Source organism: Macaca nemestrina, chromosome 8 (assembly GCF_043159975.1).
Source record: "Macaca nemestrina isolate mMacNem1 chromosome 8, mMacNem.hap1, whole genome shotgun sequence".
NCBI lineage: Eukaryota > Metazoa > Chordata > Mammalia > Primates > Cercopithecidae > Macaca > Macaca nemestrina.
Window position 1 is genome coordinate 75,954,374 of NC_092132.1, and position 20,594 is coordinate 75,974,967.

General features: G+C 37.8%; 2 long non-coding RNA genes across 6 annotated transcripts in view; one reads left to right on the forward strand and one right to left on the reverse strand.

Annotated features, from left to right (window-relative positions):
- The window catches only part of LOC105483612 (uncharacterized), a 96,015-nt gene that overhangs the window by 75,250 nt on the left and 171 nt on the right, over positions 1-20,594 (forward strand). The gene's annotated exons all lie outside the window — the stretch shown is intronic.
- On the reverse strand, positions 300-20,587 carry LOC105483611 (uncharacterized). The gene is made up of 4 exons (XR_988432.2): positions 20,178-20,587; positions 15,086-15,198; positions 11,330-11,399; positions 300-609 (listed from the first exon to the last, which is right to left on the reverse strand). It is a non-coding gene; the product is annotated as an uncharacterized lncRNA (long non-coding RNA).

A 20,594-nucleotide genomic window follows, 5' to 3' on the forward strand; every position in this document is an offset into this window, starting at 1 on the left:
GGCATGAGAAAGAGCATAATTTGGAAATTAAGAAGGACTTTTATGCAGAGCAACTATAAACAGTTTATGTTTCTCTTTTTAGTAGATAAGCAGGTTATCTCTGAGAAAGGAAACAGATTATGAAATAACTTGCTTAGAGATAAAAGACACTATCTGTTGAAATCCTATCTGTTCGTTTGGGAAGGAGGACTTATGCCTGGTGGTGTCAGGCGTGCTGGGATCCCAGTGGGGCTGGGGTGATTTGTTTCCTACAGGGCTTCTGTGACCATTCTGTCAGCCATTCTTTGACCATCCCTGACTCACAGTCTTTGCCCTCACACATGGATTTTCTACTTAGAATGTCTTCCCTCCTTACATACCCACTGATCTTTTCTGACCAAGTAAGCGTTGACCCCTACCGTGGACCCACATGGCTCCCTGTGAAGCTTTCTCCCGGTAGCTCCCATCTGGGATTATAATTAAATGTACGTCCCCATTCCTTCATCCATTCACTCAACATGAAGCATCTACTTACTATGTACTAGTCAGGTCCTGTGCCAGTGCTGGAGACACGAGAATAAACAGGTCCCAGTGCTTGGTCCCAGTGCAGTGGTGTCTAATGGAAGAAGCCTGCCATGGAGACAGATATGTGTATGCAAGAAAGTGTTACCCATCAAGGGCTATCAAGGGCAGTTCTGGTAGAGACAAAAGGGGAATGGTGAGGAGATGAATCAAGAAACAATATCAGGTGGACAGTTGTTTACATTTGCTTTGGATTACTTGAAAAAGAGTTCACTTATTTAAGGTATGTTTAATTTAGATGTTTCTGTAATTAGATTGCCTCTTATCCCTTCATTGGTCTGAATGTTTAACGTTTTTACCATACTTGTATAGTAGTGGGGGATATGCAGTTAGGAGTTTTGTAACTGTCAGTTTTAATCGACAAAATAGAGCTAAAATAATATGAAAGATCTGTCAAGCCCCTAATAATTTTGAGATGTTCTCCAAAGCACTATGAGAAATACAGTAAAACGTATTAAAAAAAAGCTTGCTGTGTACTTGATGTGATCAACCACAAATACAGATGAACATGTAAGAATTTATAACCTATTTCATTGATAAAGGGATCTCACAAAGTGGCATTCATCAATTAAATTGCCTAATGAATAATTGCCCTGGAAGTTCAAAGGACAGAGGTGGTCAGCAAGTTTTCACGAAGGAAGTGGAATCTGAGCCTGGTGCTGAAGTACAGGTAGCATTTGTATAGGCCAAGAGAATGAAGAGATTAGGAAAGTGAATAATGCAAATAGCTTTGGCTTTGGAATCAGAAAACTGGGCTCCTCCTCATCTTACAGGGCTCGACTCCTGTTATCTTTTTCAGGAAGGCTTTACTCTCTCCCTTTCTCTCCCACCAGGTAGAATGGACCACCCTCTTCGCACTCCTACCATATAGTATATATACAAAAACGACAGTGCTTTATTGCTTTAAAAAAGTTATTCTGTCACTTATTTGCTCTGTGACTTTGGGCAAGTAGACAAATCTTTCTGTGTCTGTGTGTGGCTTTTTTTTTTTTTTTTTTTTTTTTTGTAAAATAGAGATGTCTACCTCATGGGGATGGTTTGAAAGTTGAATAGAATGATATTTATAATGTAACTCATATAGGTAAGGTGCACACAAAGTCTTGGCAAAATATTATGTTTCTGTTCTTTGAAAGCAGCAAAAGCACGCAGAGGGAAAGGCAGAATGTGTCTTAGGGTAAGGGAGTGGGGCGGACAGGCACATCCCAGAGGCTCTGTAGAGGAGTGTGGGGAGCTCATGCTGGAAGGTAGCGAGGCCTTTGTCCTGTTGGCAACTGAACGTCTTTTCCCATGTGGCACATTGTTAGTTTCTAAAATCAGTATCTTCCTTTTTCCCCCTTCAGTTTAGTCAATAAAAATGTGAAAGTTGTACCAAACATAAGAGGCTTAGGTTAGACTTATGAAATTCCAGTTTAGCCACTTCACGGTTTAAGTCATGCAAGTAAAAAGAAAAACAATAGAGATTTTATTTTTTATGTGAATACTTTCTATTGAATATCTACAAATGATTTGTGTCAAGTTTAAAAGAATCAGACACTCATTTTCTGACCATAAATTTTACCATTTGTAAATGTAGTTGTAAATAAGAAAATAAAATGTAGTTGCTTAAGAATCAAAAAACATTGGGGAACAAAATCAATGTGTTTAGAAGACTGTCCAGGAATGAAGTAGTCTAAAATTAGTCTATTACTGATTTTGGTCAGTGTTAGAGCATTTAAATTTAATGTTTAACTTCTTCAAAGTCTATGTGAAATGTTTATTTCTAGCTAGAGATGCTCATGAATGAAAAACAGTTAATACATTTGCAGTTGTGAAAACCATAAACCAGCATAAGGAGTTCTCTGTTCAGGTCTGGTAGATGTAGGCATTGTAATGCAGGGAATATACAGTGAGTCACTGAAATTGAAATTGCTGGGAACCCACAGATATCCTGCAATCAGAAAAACGTCAGTTGATGTCGGTTCAGCAACCTCCGTATACTTGTAACTTCACTCATTATTTTCACTCTTTTATCAAAAAAGAAAAAGAATGGGGTGGGGAGGAAGGAAAACAAACCACCCTTTTCCCATGCTGAAAGCACAGGAAAGTTCCTGCTCTCAGCCTTGGAAGACAGTGGGTGCAACCTCTTGAGAAGACGCAGTGGATTAGAAAAAAACCCCTATAACAGAAGAGAACAATACAGTTAGATCACCTCTCTCTAAGTCTCTTAACCATCCTCTTTAGATTGAAATCCAGCCCTTTCGTCAAAGACCATGCTTTTGTGATATATTTTGACCCACAGTCATTAAATACGCACTTGTACACAAACAGAACAGGGGATCTTTTTCCTTATCCTTCATGAAACCTTCCTGCATTGAAGTAAAAAGTCGTCATTCAAAAAGGGGGCAAAGAAAAAGAACTTCGTTAAGGCCTATTGTTCTTACTCTGGCAGTCTAAGCCAAAAGCCTCCTGCCTTTTTTATTTCCCTAAAGAGGATCGCAGTAAGGATCCTAAGTCTGCAACGGAATTAATCTGTAAACCTCACAGGACTCCTGGAAAAAGGCAGAAACTCGATTTGGGGCATTAATTACAGTAGCATATTCACAAATGCTACATGTCAGTCAGTGTTTCTATTGGGTTTAAAACACTCACATGAAAATTCAACCCCCTGAGAGCTCCTAATTCTTGCCTTAAAGTATATATCAAAGAAAAACTTAAAATCAATTTCTTTGGGAACCAACCAGACCCTGGAGCAGCTAGGCTGGAGACCACAGCATTGCTCTGTTATGATGTTTTATCCTAGGGATGCAGAGAAAGTGGAAAGTTTTTCTTGCTTTTTTTAAATTTATAACCTCCAATTCAGGCTGTTGTGGCCAAGTGAGGGCCCTAAGTAGCAGCTGATGTAATGAAGGCAAGAGGAAAGCTGTGGAGGAGGGGCACCCACCCCCATGGTGAATCCGCCTTTGAATGCGGCAACCTTGACAATCCTGAAATTGCCAGAAGATTGTTCATCAAGAAAACCAGGAAAATAAAAACAGTGAACAGTTGTGATGCTTCTTTTACTGTATTGCCAATCTTTTCATCTGGCAAAAGACATAAAATATGTATGCAAGCCAAGAAAAATAGTATCTGTGCTTTTCCACTGATTGCAGCTAGGGTTGTAATTCGTATCGTTTTCGCCACTCAAATCCCCTAAAAGGGTGGGGAGTTGGGCAGGCCAAGAGCCTGGCAGGGAGAAGAGCAAACGTGAGTCTGTCTCTTTACACCTGCCACATAACCAAAAATACCTTAGAGTGAAATGCTTGTCTATCAAATGCTACACACTTCTTCATAAGATGCCTGAAAACATGGCAAATAATAACCTAAATATTGTTCATTCCTAACTAAGAAAGCACCACAAAGCTATTCCATTTGGAAAACTAATTGGTACTACATGCTAAATCTCTTTCCCAGAGTACTGATGAGAATAAGAAAAAATAATATATATTTTTGTTAACAACTGTATGTGGCTCACACAGTTTATAGAAGGGTAAAAAGATCTCACTGGATCTGAAAAAGGCATTCCCCTCTTACCTTATTATAGTTTTAATAAACCACTAAATGTTAATAAAACAAAGTTATCACAAAACACACTTTTTGAAAAACATATTCTGCCAATTTAAGCGTTTAGCCCGTAAACATTTTCAAGAGGTTTATCTAAGTTTTGTAGTTAGAAAAAACAAATACTCATTAAAAACAAAACAAACAAAACAAAACAAAAACACCCAGAGTGAGCAAGGCCTTTGTTCTGCAGGGAATCCTAGTGCCAGGCTCGGAGATGGCCCCAGCGACAGAGCTGCAGCAACAAGGCGACTGCACCCCCAGTCACCTCTGCTTGCCAGGAGGTACCCACAGGCTCCCTCCAGCAATGGCAAAACTGACCCTTCCCCTACATGGGAGCTCCAGAAGATGTGAGACCAATCTGAAGGTTAATACTGGGATCCCCTGTTACAAATTGCAACGAGATTAATGCAGAAAATGCAAACAAGAAGAAACACAGGGTCTGGTTCAATCCCCTGAGATAGCAGAGGGGAAATTTCTAGGGAGATCAGGTTTCATTTTTGTATAATTACATACTCCATTGAATTTAATTATTTCATAGTTAAATTCCTGGAAGACAAATGTCTCCTCGGTATATACCTTCATTTTCTTTGTGGTGAAGTCAATTTTTTTCTGAACTTTTTTTCAATGAGAAATTGTGTTTTAGGTAATGTTCAAAATATGGTATGGAATGAGAGCTCTCTTTTCCAAGTGCTTTTGTTTTTTGTTTTGCCAAGCTCATTTTATGTGAGAAATTAAGCCCTGGTTAGGGCTCTTTATGGTCATACTACATGCCTGGATCCTCATCTCATCTGGCTTTCTGAGGTTGCTGCTGGACTTTTCAAGGTCTGATTATTAGGCCATTTAAAGGGTCAGCTCCTGCCTGAGCCACCCCGCTGGGCTGGAAGTAACCTGCAAGATGAGGTTTTGAAAGATTTAACTCAGAGGCTGGAGAGTTCAACATAAGGCCAGACCTTCTGTAACTTTTCTTGGTGTGAGTTTGACAACTTTGTCTGTCTAAATTGGGTCCAAGGTAGATTGCTGCCAAGTGTGGTCATGGGAAGAACACTGGTGGGACACCTGGTTTCTTTCTACGTTCAGCTCTGCCACTAATTTGCTACGTGACTTGAACATTCATTCAGCATTTATCCAACATTCGTGAATGACTCTCAGGTGGCAGACTGATGGTGTGTTGCTGGTTTTCTTCCTCAATGTTGGAAAGAACTATAGCATAGTAGCTAAGGGATGGTCTTTGGAAATCACATAGACATGGTTTTGTGTCCCTAGTGTAGGGGCCAAGGGAGAACTTCCCATTTACTTGCTGAAGTTTCACTGAAAAATAACTCACTAAAGGCATATTAATAGGAGAAAAGATATATAAATTTATTTAACGCATACTCATGGGAGCCTTCAGAATGAAGACCTAAAGATACAGAGGGAATGGTTCATTTTTATGGTCAGGTTCAATAAGGTATGGACAACCATACAGAAATATGATTGAATAAAAATGGTCTGATAGGACAATTTGTTGATGCCTTTATTCCAGAATAAACAAATGGCCTCTGGATTTTGACCAATATATATATTGATTGTGTTCTATTCAGCTTTGCATCCCAAGATGCTAAAACAAAGCCTAGCATGCCTTTGGCATTCAGTACATTATTTTTGAGCAAAAGAAAGAAGGAAAGACAGAAAGCATGCAAGTTATTATTGTTGAAATCATTTTTATGTAACAAACCAACTCACCATTTTTTAAGTTAAAAAAAGAAAAGTCCACTGGCCCTTGGAACACATTGCTCCATAGATTCATTCTCAGCTGATCTGGTACTTTAGGCAAGAAAACACTCTCTAAAGTCAACTGCTTGTAACAATTGAAATTTCAACAGTTATTGGTATTAAAACAACAAAGTGGTGAATTTTTTCTTTCTTCTAGTACATATCAATAATACAGAGCTGTTCCTAAGGAAAAATCATTAACTAATTAAAAAATGAATTAAGTGTGTGTGTGTGTGTGTGTGTGATCAATACAAGGATTTCTCTTGGTTTAGGTCTTAATGAAAACGCCTTAACTGATCGTTATAACGACTTGAAAACAAACCCTGGTCAGCTGTCATAAAATTTCAATGTAAAAAGTAATTACCAACTCAAGATGAAAAAACACGTGGTGGGAAGGGAGGAAAGTAGGTATGATGAGAAAGGAACACAATTTTAGAGCCTTGAAGCTTTCCCCTGTATCGCGGCCAATAGTGTCCAGGCCTGACTTTCTGACTCCTCCACAAGACATCCATCTCCATGTAAAATACTGGGATAAGATAAGTTTGACTTGGGTCTATTTCCAGTTCCTTTTCTTGTCTTCTCTTTCACATCCAGCAGTACAAAATATTTTTGCTGCTTGGTACCCCCTACTCTCCCCATGTCTCAACTGGTCTGTGACTCTCTGAAGTGACCCAGGCCCCTAAGTTCCCTTTCCTCTGCATTTTCTTCTAAAAAACCATGGGGCTTTTCAGCAGGACTCAAGTAAAGCAAACTGTTAAGCAAAGCCACCCTAGGGTGCAGCTGTCCCAGGGGGTTTAAAGTTTGAAAAGAGGTCAGTAAGTTAACCAAAATGCATTTCTAAGGGATAGAATTTCAAGGGGTGTGAGAAAGTCAAGTGTGGAATTTCATGCCTCTTGAGAAAGATGCTTTTAGCCCTGGAAGCCTTTTCAGTACCTTGTTACTCAGGCACTTATCAGCCATAGATTGTTGCCACTGGGTTTCCTGTGGCGCAGGAAAGTGGAAAAATGGGAGGAAATGTTGCTGCTAGGGCTGGTGGGGCAAGAGCTGGTGGTAAATGGTCATTGCAAGTAATAGGAAATGGTAATGTACAGGGTGTTTTAACTTGCTCAGTGAGTGCACCTAAGCTTTTTGCCTACAGTCACGAACAGCATTTCCTGAAGCCCAGTATTATTAGTAATATGTACTTTAAAAGTTCACTGTTTTTCAGAGACAGGTATAATAAAACGGAGACACAGAGCAGTTGGCTTCTGATTGTTGGTCTGGAGCAGAGGACATAATTAGGGAAATGGTTTCATGTGTTCATTAAGCCATTAGCTTTGACTTTAACCAGAGAATGAACTATGCCATTTTAAACCCCAAGTGAGTCTCCTTTTAGAAGGACGCAAAATCACTATAAAAACTCTAGATGTTGACTAGCATAAAATCACAGAATCCAGAAATGGGAGAAATTTAAAAATCGTCCTTCCTCGATCTTCTACAAGTTGCTATCACTTGAAGAAATGGGAGTCTAGGGTAGAGGAAATAATTGCCTTCAGATCCAAAAAAACCCTTCAGTTATTCCTTCAGTGTTGCTCCTCGCTCTTTGCATGATCTTAGATAAGTCTTTTATATAAGGAGGTGGAAAACTCGCAGGCAGAGGCCAAGATTCACTCCAAAAATATGTTATATTTTTCTTATAGTATATAGAAAATTAGAAAATGACACCTAAAAATATGGATTTCCAGTTCCTCTTGAAACAAGTGGGGCAATCAGTTGATACTGGGCCTGCATATTTCCAACCACATTTTGATCTGAGCTGAATGTGGCTATCCCTTGGCCCTGGAGCTTTTGCTGTCTTGGCCACTATCCTCACCACTCCCTATTGTCTTATCCTGGCACAGTACCTCATTTACCATCTGTCTCTTACAGCACTAAGCTTGCAATCTTGCAGCTACATATCCATGTAACCAATTTTATTATCTATAAAATGGGCAGTGGGGAGGGTGATAGGCAATTCTAGGGAAGTAGTTTCCAAATTTAGTTGATTATAAAAAAATTAGCATATAAATCCTTGGGTTCTATTCATGCTGATTCTGCTTCATCAGATATGGAATCAGCTTTCTTTTTTTTTAAATTATCCAGCTTATTCCACCAATAAATGAGGATTACAATCCTGACTTAAATGATCTCTCAAATTCTAGCTCTAAAATTCAATCAAGCCAACCCATTTCTTCAAATTCTAGTTTGACAATTCTTTTCCAGGTCAATGAACCTGATGCACTTAAGGCTGTGGTGTAATTATTAAATCCAATTAGCCACTGAGTTAAATTATTTTCAGTCAGACTCTGGCTATTTAACATAGCATCCCCAACCTGTGATCTGAATAAGAGCAAAAGGACATGGGGAGTGAATAATACTCATCCATCACTTCCACATTAAAGTGACGTATTCACACAGCAGGTGAATATTCCCACAGTCTGCTCTCACTCTTCTGAGGATATCCATATAAAAAAAAAAGTTAGGGAAGAGAGGAAATTCTTATCAATGCACCATTTGAGTGTAAATAACAGAAAGGGACATTTAGGATGTTCAGGATTAAGGGCACTCTGATAAGAGGCCCATTTCACATGGGCCTATTAAACTTATGTTAAGAACAGTTTCTTAGAAACATGAAAAAGACCAGGAAGGATTTAAATTTGATGCAGTGAGGTCTTTAAAAATTTGGCACAAGTCTTTCTGTTTCCTAAACTCACCCTTCAAGGTATCACAATGTGAAGGAATGCAGGATTCTGGCTCTGACTGCCTAATATCAGAAAACCCTGTTGACTGATGGATGTGGACAAGGGGCTTGGGAGCTGAGTGGTTTCTATGGAGATGGGAATTAGTGAGGAAGTGCTTTCCTTTTGATTATTCTCCATCCTAATAGGGACAATTGCAACCATTTATCTTTTTCTGAAGGAATAAGGACATCTTTGGGAACAATAGCAAGGAGTTGAGTGAGACTAGACCTGTTAAATATCCTAACATACAAACCTACTGCTTTTTGCAGTGTAAACCCTGAGTTCTTTGGATGGTGGCCTTTGCCTAAGAGGCATGACTTTGATTTTGTTGGAGAACAAAATCAGGAAACCCATATTAGTTTTAGATTTGTTTTGTAATATTTTATATGTGATTATAATATTTTAAAGTGAAGATGTATACTAAATATTTATAATAGTAACAGACAGAATTCATATTTGACCCATAGACAACACATAATACTTTCACTCATATCCGAGAAGAGATTTGTAACCATCATTCCTATTTTTATGATAAACTAAAGCATTTGTTTTTCATAATTTGTGGAAAACGAATGTGTGGATACAAATAATGTTTTTGGAATACAAATCTAGTGACTTTTCCTGCTGTATTCCCACTTATGTTTTCTGTCTTATTCTTTGCTAATACATAATTGTAATACATAATTGAATGAAATAAAAATGTACAAAGAAAAAAAATGAAAGTTATACAAATTCCACTACCCATAGCTGACAACAGTTATCTTTTTAGTTGCTATCCTTCCAGATTTTTTTTTCTTAGCCTACGCACACACACACTCACACACACTCTCTCTCTCACACACACATGCACGCACACACACACACACATCATAGGTATAAGGATGATTTATTTACATATATTTTATAAGAATAAGACTCTATAAGTTACATAGTTCTGAAACTTTTTTCTTGACAATATATCATGGACTTTTTTTCTAGGTCAGCATATTTAGTTCTACATCTTAAAAACTGACTGCATAGTAATCTTTACATAGACATACACTAATTTATTTAATAATTTTCTTATTTTGGACATTTAAGTTGTCTCCACTCTCCTCCCTCCCTTCTCTCCTCTCCCTCCTCCCCTCCCCTCCCCTTCCCTCTCCTCCTCTTGTCCCTTTTCTGCTACTTCTTCCTCTCTCTCTTCCCCCTCCCCACTCCTCTTCCTTCTCCTTCTCAAACAATGCTGCTGTAATGAACGCTAATTAGAAGTTTGGTAAGTACTATTAATATGTCCTCTAAACAGGGACCAGTTTTTATTTTAGCAAAACTTGAGAAGGCTCATTATTAACACGCTGACAAACCCTGGACGGTTTTAATGAAAAAATAGATAACATCCTTCTAATGGTGTGGTATAAAGTGGTAACTTATGTCCTAATACGTACTTCTTTGATTATTACTGAGTTCTTTAATTCACTTTGAAAAATAACGTTAGATTCCTCTAACCCCAGTGTTTCCCAACCTTGCTTACACGTAGAATCTTTTGAGAGTTTGTAAAATTTCTGATGATCAAACCTAGGCTACAATTAAATCACAACTTATGCAGATGAGTCTCAGGCCTCAATAGTTTTAAAGCTCCTCAGATGAATCCAGTGTTCATGGTTGGCTTCATGGACTGGTTCTTAGAGGGAACCCACACTTACTTTAAGGCTCTGCTGTCACTATCTTGAAGTTAATAATCATTTTATTTTTGAAACTGGGTTTTTTACATGTGAAGTTTTTGTTTGTTTATTTGTTTTTTGATACAGAGTCTTGCTCTGTTACCCAGGCTGGAGTGCAGTGGTGTGATCTTGGCCCATTGTAACCTCTGCTTCCTGAGTTCAAGTGATTCTCCTGACTCAGCCTCCTGAGTAGCTGGGATTACAGATGCCCACCGCCATGCCCAGCTAATTTTTGTATTTTTAGTAGAGACGGGGGTTTTACCATGTTGGCCAGGCTGGTCTCAAACTTGTGACCTCAGATGATCCACCCACCTCAGCGTCCCAAAGTGCTAGGATTACAGGTGTGAGCCATTATGACCGGCCACATGTGAAGTTTGATGGAACAATGAAGCCTGCCTGTGAGCATAGGGGATGCACATTATGTTTGTGTCTGATGTTTCTTTCTTTCTTTCTTTTTTTTTTTTTGAGACGAGTCTTGCTCTGTTGCCCAGGCTGGAGTGCAGTGGTGCGATCTCAGCTCACTGCAACCTCTGCCTCCCAGGTTCAAGCAATTCTCTGCCTCAGCCTCCCAAGTGGCTGGGATTACAGGCGCGTGCCACCACGCCCAGCTAATTTTTTTGCATTTTTAGTAGAGATGGGGTTTCACCATCTTACATCATTCACATATTGCCTTCACCTATGGCCCCAGGAGCACTGAATTCTGCTGGGCCCAGGATGTGTAGGAGTTCAGTGACACTCACAGTGTGCACAAGTTAAGCAGGTTACATCTGCAGTTGAGTAAGTGGAGCGATGACAGTCCAGAGAGGCTATGCTTTCCATTCAAACCAGAAAGTGCAATGATGTGTTAAGGACTACAAATGACCAAGGAGCCCCATTGAATCCTTTTATACTATGCCCCTTGTCATATCAGCCATTTCATTTACACTGAGCCTTTCTCTTACATAGAAAGAAAGGGAAAGAGAGAGCAACTCATAGTACCTTTTCCTCTTGGAGCTTCCTTAATCATCTGTAAACCACAGGTAGAGAGTGTTGGTAGAATGTGTGTGAACTGAAAAGTGAAATAAAGACAATTAGGTTAGTTTTGTGTGGTATGTCCACTGTTTTTGTGACAAAAAAATACACAGTGTATTCCTACATGAGGTATGAAAAGCAAATTGGGTAATTTGGTGTTTTGCACATGAGTTACATGCTCTTATATTTGCTTTTAAAACTGGCATTGTGTAATATAAAGGAAAAAGATAATTAATGGTAATAATTAGAGATTTTATCTTTTCTTAAACCATGATCAAATAGTGTAGGGTCAAAAAGGTGTGGTATCTTTCCTCACCCGTCACCAGTTAACAAAAGAGAGGCTTAAAAAAAAGGAAAGCATAACAAATTTATTTAATAAAAATTTTACATGCCATGAGAAGTTTCAGAAAGGAAGACCCAAAGACTTAGGAAAAACTGTCTAATTTTATGTTTAGGTTTGGTGAAGAATGGACGGCCATGTAGAAAGAGATGGGACCAAAAGATCTGATACCATGGTAATAGACTGATGGGGAAATCAAGCAAGGCCCATCTGCTCAGATTCTTTTTGGCCTCTCTATGTAGCATTCCTCTGTTTGGGCTCAGAAAACAATGCTCTGAAGTCAAGTCCTAGGAAGCAGCCTCAGAAGCAGAATTTTTTGTTTTACCTTCTCCTGCCTCTTGGTACCATTCTCCTCTAAGGCAGGCCATAGAAAATAGAACGCCTTTTTTCCAAAGCCAGCCATAAAGTTGAAAAATGTTACTCTCCCCCTTCCCTACCCCTGCTTTTCTGTGTAACAACTGGTCATAAAGAAATGAAGACCCTCATTCCAGAGGCATCCTACCCTATAACCGGGAGGAAGAAATGCTGCACAAAGTCAACAGGAATATGGACAGGCCTCACTGGTTTCCCCACACAGTCTACTGGCATATAGATCATAACCTTTTTGTCCAGTCACATTTCTACATGGCTGTCCATTCTTTGCTAAACCTAAGCATAAAAATGGATAGTTTTCCCTGTATCTTTGGGTGTTCACTCTGAAGACTCCTGTGTTTCATAAAACAGTGATCCAATAAATTTGTTATGTTTTTCTCATTAATCTTTGTTATAGAGGGTTGGGCCGTGACCTTTATGATAGGGAAGAAGGAGATCACCACTGTTCTGCTTCTACTCCTTCTACCTGGGTATGGGACAAGATCGCTCTGGAATGAGGGTATTCGAGGGAGAAGGGAGAGGGAGGAGGTGACCTTTTTAGGTTTTATGACATGCTTTGGGTGACAGGAGTTCTAGTTTCCATGGATCACCATGGGGAAGAGGAATTCTGATTTCTGTGGCTCCCTTCAGAGGGGGAAGAGGGTCAGGAGACAGGAAGGTAGGCAAAGATCAGAGAGACCTTGGCTATGAGGCCTTTCCAATGTCCTTCAGATCAAAGTACTCAGAATGCCAAGTTGCCATATGACAATAGAAAATAAAAACACCGTTACTAGTCAAGAGAGAGAATGTGGAAGAAAGAAAAGAAAATTTCACACTTTAGTACACTTTTTTCCCCCCTGTGTTTGAACAAGGGGCCCTACATTTTATTTTGCACTGGCCCCACAAATTAGGTAGCCAGCCCTTAACCAAGTTTGAGAATCACTGGCTTACTCCTTATGCTACACAACTTAAGGGTTTCTCCTTCGAGTTGGTCTCCGGTATTACTGTGTGTTATTGTACTCCAGTTGCTTATGGTTTATTTTGAGAGAAATTAACATGTTTTTCCCCCTGGAAGACAGTTAGAAATCGAGGAGCTGTGAAGAATATAGAAGCATATGTGCACAATTGCTCTTCTGACATGAGGATAAGTGGTAGAATTCAAAGTAATTAAGATTATGTTTTTAAATATAATTATAGGATATATTGTACCATTCTCAGTGGATTATAAACTCCACAGAGACATGATTTTTGTACTCTTCCCAAGAACTAGTAGGATGCCAACTGTACAGCAGATGTTCCATAAATATTGCTGAATTACTCACAAAGTTTGCAAAGATCTAGTATTTTAATATTTAAGGTTGTTCCTCTCACACAGATATGTATTCAAGTGCAATATTAGCAACCGTCTAACTAACAATTCATTTTTGTTTTGCTGGTTCTTAGTTCTGCTCTGCATCTTGGAATAGCTCTATCATCTCTTGGTAGACCTTAGGAAGTTCCATGGCTCACATTATTGTCTTTTGTGACTGTGATAAAACCACCTTTGAGGAGCATATCTAGACATAAAAATCTTGTTGGTTAAATGGAGTTATCTGGACATTTATGATGAGCCTGGAAATCCCCAAAACACTTGGAGGTACTCACTGAGTCCTAGGAATGAGATCCTGGAGAGGACTCATGGCTGTCCACGTGACCTTGCCCCGACCTGGCTTCCTTGTCTGTGAGACCTGGAGTGGCCACAGATGGGTAGCTCTCCCTACTACTAGATCCAAACCTGAGCCTTGGTTCAATAGGTCTGTAGCCAGTGAAAATGGGGGTAGTGGAAATGCTACCCTTGGAAAAGAGGATAAGGATCTAAAGTGAGGAAGATTGGTGGGAAGCATGTGGACCTATAAGACAAAATTACAGACTTCTTTTGTGAAAGAAATAAATCTGAGTAATTTCCAAAATTCGGAGGCAACAAAATTAAAATGTTTCTACATTCAGATTTCTTGGACTGCCTGCCCCTGAGTGTATGTTGTGAATCTCCTTGAAGAGATAGAAGTTTAATTAATTGCTGAAGGCTCTTGTTAGCACTAGAACAGAGGCACGCTATGCACTCTGCCAGTAAAACTTGAGTTTTTTGTCATTACATAATAAGATCAAGTGGTGCTGGCCCCATGGAAATTAAAGAGAAGAGGATTATATTTAGCTTATTTTCAAACTAGGCTTAGTGGGAATCACAGACACGGATATTAATTTTATAAATGAAAAGTAGACTGTTAACCATGCACAAAGGATCACTTGTGCCACCCAAATCTGTGCTAATCTCTATTCCAAATCCCTTAGCAACTGTTACTTGGCTAGAAAGGTTCAATTTCCATGAAAGGAAGAAAACTTTCTGAACATGTTGCAGTGAAATTTGGTTTTGGGATATCAAGTTATTAAAAATATAAAATATTACATTATGTAATAAAATGATTTTCTAAAATGAGTTTGAATTATCCTTTAAATGCAGCAAAGTTCTCATAAATTACTTGCTTTAGCTTCTGCATTGTAATAAAAAGTAGTAAATAAGAGAACGACAAAAATGTACAAAAACAACTTATGAGCTGAAGATTAAAAAAAGGGCTTCATATTGTTTTCTTTAAGAGGACATTCATTCATTCATTCATACATTTGCACACTCAATAATTTGTACATGAGTGTCTGCCATGTGCTAAGTTCTAAGGCATATACAGAATTTATCTAGTGCCTGGCCTAAAGAAGTTTATAATCCAGTAGGAATGTGAATTTAAAAATTATAATTGTAAGAAATACAAATATTGTTATGATGGAGTTATGAAGAACCTTATTCACACATTTAAAAACTAAGGTGTATATATATCAAAAACATCATGTTGTACACCGTAAATATGTAAATTTTTGTCAATAAAAAATAAATAACATTAATGACTTTGCTGCAATGAAGTTAAGAAAAAATAAATTGTATAAAATATGTAATAATTTTAAGAACAAGTGAAATGGAAAATTTCTAGGAAAATGTAACTTACTAATATTTACTGGCACATGCCTGGAGTCCTAGCTACTCAGAAGTTTGAGGTGGGAGGATCTCTTGAGTCCAAGAGTTTGAGTCCACCTTGGGCAACACATCAAGACCTTATCTCTAAAATATAAATAAAACAAGGAAAAATAAACCAGTAAACATATTATAAGATATTGTAGCAGCAGTTAAAAGTGTAACAACAACCATAACAAAAAAACAGCTAAAGAAAAAACCCACACAAAGCCTAGATTGTTCATAGGCACATTCTCCCCAACATTTAAGGAATAGATAATCCATATATTTCACAGCATGTTATAAATAAGTGTTTGTTAAATATATTAATTACTGAATACTGAATAAGGAGAATGAGCAAAGAGGGAATGCTTTCCACCTCTTTTTATGAAGCTGGTATAACTTTGATAACAATATCAGACAAGAACAGCACAAGAAAGAAAAACTATGGTTTAGTAACAATTATGAAATAGACATTCATATTATATTCACATGTATGTATATATTTGTATATTTTTCTATGGGTGTGCATGTCACTATTTGTGTACAATATTATAACACATCATGGTCAAATTGGGCATAGCTCAGGAATATATAGAGGCTTAAAATTATAGACTCTATTGATGTAATTCTTTTTATTAAATATTAAATGACATAAAACATTTATTGCAATAGATGCAGAAAAATCATCTGATAAAACTTCATATTCTTTCACTATAGAAACTCTCAGCAATGTAGCAACAGCAGTGAATTTCTTTTACTTCATAAAAAGAATTTATCAAAATGCTATATAGCAAATAGCATCCTTAATGATGAACAGAATAATTCCCATTGAAGTCAGGAACAACAGCAGGAAGCTCACTAATTATTGTATTGGAGATATAAACAAGTTGTAGCACAACCAGAAAAAAGTCATAAAGATTGGAAAAATAGCAAAAATGCTGTCAATGTTTATATATAATATTTATAAATTTGTGATTAAAGCCAAGAGGATCTTATTAGAACTAATAAGAGAATTCAGCAATCTGAATATCTGTATGCAAAAATTCGATATATTAACATACTACAACAACAAATAATTAATTTGAAAGGTTATATTTTACAATAGCAATACAAATTCTATGTTGAGAAATCTAATAAAAACAGAGCAGTTTCAGCTGTTTGAAAAAGAAAAGTGGGCTTAAATAATGAGGGCGTTTATTATTTAGTTAAACAAATATCTGAAGGTAGTTTGTTCTGGCAACTCAACAATGTCGGCAGTGGTCTAGGATTTGCCCGTTTTTGTTCTGCCATTAAGAGTGGCTTCGTGGGCGTGTGACCTGTAAAGTCATACAGGGTTCATACTCAGAAGGGTCTCTTGCTTGGTTTAAAGCTTGCTATTGCTGTTTGAATGCCTTGAAAATTTTATCTTTGAACTTGTGTTGAGTAAATGAACTCTGATGGGACAGTGGAACATGTGTGTAATGAGAGGAAATACATACAATATGAGTGTCTGTCATTCCTTGCCCCTCCATTTGCATATAGTCTTTGTGATGTCTCATAAGGAATGGATTCCAGTGGACCCAGGAAGCATGGAAGTTCATTGAGACTCAAAGTGAGCACAAGTTAAACATGTTACATCTATCACTAAGTAGGGGAGATGATATTCCAGAGAGGCTACACTTTTCATTTAAACCAAAACTTGCTTCAAATATAAAAGGGAGGCAGTGCCATTCTAAGGACCATAAATAACCAAGGAGTCATATATCCTTTCACTTTCATGTCACTTCCCTATATTGGCCATTTCATTTATACCAAAAATGATGGCATCAAAGGAAAGGGAAAAATAGGGCAAATGCATTGTACCTTTTCTTTTCAGTCCTTTCCTTACTCATCAGTAAGTGGAAAGTAGAGAGTTTTGGGACTATGTGTGTGAATCAAAACATGAAATAAAGACAACTGAGTTTTTCTTGTGCAGTGTCCTCAGTGTTTGGTAAGAAAGCAATACACACGCATGCATATACGAGCTAAGAAATGCAAGTAGCATAATTTTGGTGATTCTGCATATAAATCAAATGCTCTTGCATTTAATATTGGCATTAAACAATATAAACTGCAATGATAAAATTCATGCTAATAAATTAAAGTTTATTTTTTCTTTACTGATAATATCGTCAAGTAGTAAATAAAAAATACTATGGAGCCAGACGCAGTGGCTCATGCCTATAATCTTAGCACTTTGGAAGGCCAAGGGGGGCGGATCTCTTGAGCTCACGAGTTTGAGACCAGCCTGGGCAACATGGCAAACCAGATCTCGATAAAAAATACAAAAATTCACCCATCGTGGTGGCACGCATCTGTAGTCCCAGCTACTTGGGAGGCTGAGGTTGGAGAATGGTTTGAGCCTGGGACGCAAAGGTTGCAGTGAGGCGAGATAGTGCTACTGCACTCCAGCTTGGGCTATAGAGCCAGACCTTGTCTCAAAAAAAAATTTAAAAATGCTATGGCAAGTTGAGAAAGAGTCCATGGAAGAAAGGAAAATGCTTTATATTTTAGTACCTTTAATGACACTTCTTTCTGCTCTTTGGGTGAGGCCCTGCATTTTAATTTTTTTTGGGATTTGCAAATTATACAGCTAGCTCTGCCTGCCATCTTTAGCTTCTTGCTTGCCCTCTAGCTCCTCCCCGCATAAGAGTTGCCCCATAGTTGCAAAGTAGCTCTCAAAGTTCCAGGCATCAAGTCTGTTTGAGGCAGGAAATAGATGGAAGAGTTGGTGATAGCAAGCTTTTCTTTTATGGTCATTACATTTCTCAGGAATTTAAAAGTATTTCCAGAAACATTCAGCCAACATTGGGCCCCACGGACACTTAGTTGCAGCAACGTATGGAACAATAAGCATCTGGCATAGAGGAATAGAACCGTCCAAACCAATATCTGGCAAAGAATACCGTCTAAGGCAGGGATTGGCCAACTTCGTCTGTGAAAGGGCCAGATAGGCTCTGGTGGCTATACATAGTCTCTGTTGCAGTCATTCAACTTTGCTGCTATAGTGTGGATGCAGAGATAGACAACATGTAAACAAATGGGCCTGGCTGTGTTCCAGAAAAACTTCTTTATAAAAATTGTAAGTGGATCAGACTAACTGCGGGCTGTAGTTTGCTGACCCCTGCTTAGAACTTTATTTTGCTTTGGTTACCAAATGGTAGACCAGGGGGATGATGATAATTAAGTAGTTGCTATTTATTGAATGCCTACTGTGTATTCATCACCTGAAGCTGAACACATTGCCATCTCTGAAACATATTTATATGTTCTTACCAAGGAAGAAAGCAGTTTGTTGAGAAGGCAAGTAGCAGAATCTGCCATAACACAAATTCAGACTTGATTAAAAGAGATACAAATGCATAGATGGAAAGCCTTGATATTGTAAAGATACCACTTTTCTCCAAATTAATCCACAAATTCCATGCAATTCCAATCAACATTTCTGTAGATTTTTTATGGAACTTGAGCAGTGGATCTGCTCAGTGGATTTTTTATGGAACACACACATATAAAAAGTAAAACATCAATACTTTTGGTAGAAATTTAAACTTGAAGCAGGAAAGAGCTTAAAAAGTAAGACACAAAAAGCATAAGCAAAAAAGCAACATTTTGATGAATCTGTTTTCATTAAAATGAAAAACTTTCATAGAATAAAAGACATCAAAATCAAAGTGAACAGACATTCCAGGGAGTGGTGGACATTAGTAAAGCATGTAAGAAAAAATGGTTAGGTCTGGAATATATAAAAACAACTGGAGAAAAGTGGGTGAATGATGTGAACCAGAAATTCACAGAAGAACCCTGAGAGGCCCACAAACATATGAAATTTATTCTCAATCCTGCTCGTATCAGGGAAATGGAAATTGAACAACAATCAGGTTTTATGTCATACGCATTAGATAGGCAGAACTTAAAAAAAGTGAAAATTCAGGAGTTGGCAAGCATGTGAAACAATTAAAATTCTCAACCACTGTTGGTGAGATATGTAATAGCAAATAATTGGAAATAACCTAAATATCCATTAATGGAAGAATAGTTTATCTATCTATCTATCTATCTATCTATCTATCTATCTATCTATCTATCTATCTTCTGTCTATTCACCTGTCTTTTTTTCTGTCTATATTATCTATTTATCTGTGTGTGTACCATATATAGTGGTATGTTTAATATAATGAAATGAAAACCATTGAAATAATAAATTGGCTACATGCATCAAAATAGATATATCTGAAAAATAAATCTAATGTGATAAGAAAAATGGCAGCATACTGTAAGCATTATGACACTATTTAAACTGAGTTTTAAAGCATAATAATGTTTTTGAATATATACATACATATTTAGCAAAAACATAAAAAGTGTGCATGTGAATGAGAAACAGTGAATTCAGAATAGTGGTTACATCTGGGGAGGAAGGAAGATAAATGAGATGGGATTGGGGGAGGAAACTTAGCTGCATTCTATAATATTTTGCTTCTTAAAAACAATATTTGAAACAAATGTTGCAAAATATTTGGGTTTGGCAAAGCTGATTGGTAAGTACACTGGTGTTTATTTTCTCTCTTTTATATGTGTTTGAAAATATTTCATAATATACATTCTAACTGCCTTGTGATGGTAACCTTTGAAATGTTTAAGAATTTTATAGAATTTATCCCAGGTCTTGCCTCTACTTGTATAAAATGATGTAGATTGCACATCCCCTTCAGACGTTATTCTTTATTGAGGCTGCTGCAGCCTTCTCAAAGCTCATTTAGGCAAGGCAAGGAGAATACTAAGAATCTTACTACCCCCAACAACATGGTAAGTTTGGGATAGGCTAGTTGTCTTACGTCATATGAGGGCTCCTCGTGGGACTGAGGGCTGGTGACTGGGACTAGACTTCCACTCTAGTGACTGTTACTTGGATGACAGCCTTATCCAAAATCTTAGCTTTCTTGACCAGACTTTTATAATCTCTGTTTCCATTCTTCATACTCGACCCTGTACTATGCCACCAGAGACTGTATGGTTCTCCTAGAACCATACCATCTTCATTGCCTCTGCCTAGAAACTCTTACCATCATGTCCTGCCATTAAATTAGACCATCTTGTGCTGTAAACCCAGCGCGAATCAGGTCTGCTTTTGTCACATCCCTCAGGCTTCTGCAGCAGATCATGCTGACTACACAGAGCTGGTGGCTATGTCTGTTGCCAAGACGCTCCACAACTAGAAAGCCTAGGACAGTCCTGTACATGCCCATTATTACAGCAACAATGATTATAACACCCCTTTCACACCCAAAAATACCTTAGTGTGGATGATGAATTATATGGTCACCCCAGTCATAGCTCATGTCTGAATATACATCTTTACAAAATGGGGGTTATGTGTTCTCCAAAGCAGTTTCCAGTTAAAGCAATAGCCTAAGGTAGGCTTTCATTTGAGGAACAAAGGAAGCTCATTTATTATTTTTAAAATTTTGTTTAAATATTTA